This window comes from Equus asinus, chromosome 17 (assembly GCF_041296235.1).
Source record: "Equus asinus isolate D_3611 breed Donkey chromosome 17, EquAss-T2T_v2, whole genome shotgun sequence".
NCBI lineage: Eukaryota > Metazoa > Chordata > Mammalia > Perissodactyla > Equidae > Equus > Equus asinus.
Window position 1 is genome coordinate 32257092 of NC_091806.1, and position 4139 is coordinate 32261230.

The 4139-nt window shown below is 38.3% G+C and overlaps 1 pseudogene; it reads right to left on the reverse strand.

Moving 5' to 3' along the window:
• Nucleotides 1–1326: 1326 nt before the first annotated feature.
• Nucleotides 1327–3927, reverse strand: LOC106822552 (olfactory receptor 5B3-like; annotated as a pseudogene).
• Between the last annotated feature and the right edge of the window lie 212 nt (nucleotides 3928–4139).

Below are 4139 nucleotides of genomic sequence, written 5' to 3' on the forward strand. Positions count from 1 at the left end.
TAACTCGTGGTAGCCAATTTAGTTATGATTTGGAGGCTTGGTGAGGATTCACAAATAAACAATCACAGAATTAAGTTGTGTTGGAGAAATTGGACAGATTTTCCACTATATACGCCCTCCCGCTGCACCAACAACATCCAGATTGTCTTATGAGAATTTGTCTGTATCAGTTAGGGTAAATAATACTAGCTGTCATATAAGCAAACTCCAACATTGCAGTGGCCATAGAGGTTTTTCTTGCTCTTATATGGTTTAATTAGTTGTTCTGTGGGAAAGGATACAGAAATTCAGTGACCCAGGTTCTTTCCATTTGGTGGTTTCATCATCTCTTGTCTGAATCCTCTCCATCCAGCTGGTGACAAACAAAGAGAAGGGGCAAAACATCACATGAGAAGTTTTATGGGCCAGACTTGGAAGTGGCACATATAACATACATTTCATTGATAAGAACACAAGCACATGGCCTCAATTAACTGCATGAAGGCTGAGAAATAGAGCCCACATATATTCCCAGGAGCAAAAAGAAAGTAGTCTGGAAAATAACTAACCAGGCTCTTCCATTGTAGTGCTTATCATCGTCAAATATCATTTTATACTTCCTCCCACATACAGAATTTGTTATCCACCTCCACCAGGGAGACAACCTAGACACCAACTAATCAATATAGAAGCTCAATGTTCAGGCTATTGAAGAGATTAAACCAATCTAGATATGGTTCTTCATTGTCTAGCAACTTAAGAACTAAAAAGAAAAATTAGCTCATTCTACGTTCACACCCAATAAACAATGTTGGACCAGAGTAAAGACAATTAGACAAAAAGACTCTATTCATCACTGACAGTAATGGAAGACACATGAGATTTCAGTTTAGAAATCTTTTTGAATTGATTTTATGAAGGTAATTCAACGCTAGTGATGAGAAATATTTATTTATGAGACTATGATTTTTTTCTCTGGGAAAAACTTCATTTTCCATTGTTTTCCTTGATCCCTGATCCAATCTCTTAAATGTTTTTTTCTTACTCATTATTCTTCATTAACTTTTCTGAAGTACATCAGAGAAAAACCTGTGTCCAACACAAAATTAACAAAGAAAGTTCATTCATAAACTTGCAGCAAAGGAAATCATCTTCCATCACTTCCATTTCTTCAAGAGTTCAAGGGTGATAAAAAAGAGTGTAAGTTTATTGAGTAAGACAAATAAATATAGAGTTAGTGTATGATTGGCAAACATTTTATTTATTAAGGTGTGATTTGGAGAAGTGGGAAATATATTCTAATTGGCCCTTACATATATTTTTCCATCCTTTCTAGGCTGCCAGAAGAAAAAAGTTTGGAGAATTTCAAAAGAGGAAGGATTATTCCATGTTTTTTGTTGTTAGTGTCATTAAGTCAATTCTGACTCCTAGTGACCCTGTGTACTGCAGAGTGGACCCCTACTGGATCTTTTTGTGCCACCCTCTCACCTTCTGGTGCTATATCAGACAATACTGCACTACTATTCATGGCTTTTCATGGCCAATTTTTTTCAGAAGTGGGAGACCACTTTCTTCTTCCTAGTCTATCTCAGTATGGAAGATCTGCTGAAACCTATCCATCATGGGTGGCCCTGCTGGTATTTGAAATACTGGTGGTATAGCTTTCAGCATCACAGCAACATTCAGCTGCCACAGTATGACAACTGACAGACAAGTGTTGTGGTTCCATGACTGGGAAACAAACCAACTGTGCTGGTGAGAGCACTGAATAATAACCACTAGACCACCAGGGTTGGCTGTTCAATGTTAGGATTGGAGAATTTTTTTTTTTAAAGATTTTATTTTTTTCCTTTTTCTCCCCAAAGCCCCCCAGTACATAGTTGTATATTCTTCGTTGTGGGTCCTTCTAGTTGTGGCATGTGGGATGCCGCCTCAGCGTGGTTTGATGAGCAGTGCCATGTCCGTGCCCAGGATTCGAACCAACGAAACACTGGGCCGCCTGCAGCAGAGCACGTGAACTTAACCACTCGGCCACGGGGCCAGCCCCAGGATTGGAGAATTTTTTGAGACTGTCAATTCATTGCGAAAGTTGGCGTCATTATCCAGTGGATGTTAGGGAGTATTTGCACCTTGAATTTTACAGTTTTTACAGCCTACTTTCAGCCATACAACTTGAAACTTCTTCAGTTGTTTAAAGCTCTGTGAAATAATTTTTAAATCAAGACTCAAGCTTTATTTCTGGTGAAATAAACAGATTAAGCTACTGCTCACAGGGAATTTCCATTCAAGTTTAGGGATACAGATGAATAGGTGAACAAATAAATACAAGAGCTGAATGTTGATAACAACTGTGAAGAATGAAGCAGGCTGATGAAAGAAGGTCCAAGAAGACTGGAGTGACTATTTCGTAAAGCAGTTCAAGGAAGTTCTGTATGAATTCTCTGAGCAGGCAACATTTAACCAGCAGTCAGAAATGATTGTGGGAGTATTCCATGAAGAGGAAACAACAAATGCAAAGCTCCTGAGACACAGGCATGCAAGGAGTTGTCCAGAAATAGCAAGGAATCAGTGTAAATGAAGTGGGTTAATGGGATAGGAGAGTGATAAGACATGATATAGTTCAACTAAAGTATCAGTAGTGGAAGTAACAATTCAAAGCTCTTCTAAAAAAAGAAAATAGCACTATTAATGTCAGTGCATTTTTTTTAGCACAATGTGAAGAGTTGGGTGTCATAAGGTTAGGGCAAAAGAATGACTTATTCTGCCTACTCTAGTATAACATAGTGTTTGTTAAAAACAGTTATCACATTTTTCTGCATTTTGGATGCTTGGACCTGTTCCAGAGCTAAAGAAACAATCATTATTCGATAAAATTTTATGTTCTACTACTTAACATGGTCATAAACACTGAATTATGACATGGAGTAGATCTAAGAGGGATGAAAAACTGTTGTGGATTCCACATCATTAAAAGACTAAACTTAGAGAATATTTTGCCTTCTCAACAATCTTCTTGAATGCATTCTTGACTTCTTTGTTCCTCAGGTTATAGACCACAGCGTTCAGCATGGGGATGAGCATAGTATAGAACAAAAATGTAATTTTGTCTGTGTCCATAGAATGACTGGAGCTAGGCTGGGAGTACTTGAAGATGTCTGTCCCGTAGAAGATGGAAACTATAGTGAGATGGGAAGTACAGGTGGATAAAGCCTTCACATATCCCTCTGCTGAGTGTGTCTTCAGGATGGTGACAAATATGAACAGGTAAGAAATCGAGATAAACAGGAGAGCAAAAAGGATATTGAAACTTGCCACAAAAATAAGAATCAGCGCACTAATAATCTGTCAGAGCAAGAGAGAGCCATGGCTGCTGGAACATCAAGGAAAATGTGATGGATCACATTGGACATAGGAAAGATAGACTCAATGTATCCCTAACGTGGATGGAGGCATTTAGGAAACCACAGAAGTAGAAACCTCTGGCAAGACGTACACACACTCTTGTCATCCTTATGGTGGTGTAATTTAGGGGTTTACACACTGCTGCCTAGCGGTCATAGGCCATTGATGCCAAAAGTAAATTTTCTATAGTGACAAAGGTTACCAAAAAAAGCACATTTAAGCAGCACATGCGTTGTAGGAGATTACCTTGTCTCCTATAAGGAATCCAGCTATGACCTTGGGAGTGACAGCAGTAGAGTAACAAAACTCTACCACAGACAGGTTACCAAGAAAAAAGTATATGGGAGTGTGGAGGCAAGAGCCCAAGAGAATCAATACGGCCATCCCCAGGTTTCCAACCATATTGATGAGATAAATGAGAGTGAACATTATAAAGAGGGGGTCCTGCAGTTCTGGGGCATTGTTTAGTCCCAACAGGATAAACTCAGTCACTTCTGTATTGTTCTCCATGGATGATATTTGGGAATCACAGGATGCTCTGTAGCAATGAGAAATAAAAGAAAAGTGATAAACAAATAAGAGGGTGAGGTGAAATTTACTCAATATTGTGTTTATATATACAGTATTTCATTATAGTAATAATTTGTACTTCATGATTCTCTACATCTAAAGTATCGACTAGACAATAAAATTGAAGACACACATTATCTATAGAGTTACACACTTTTGAAGCTAAAAGTTTTCATGGATCATTTTCC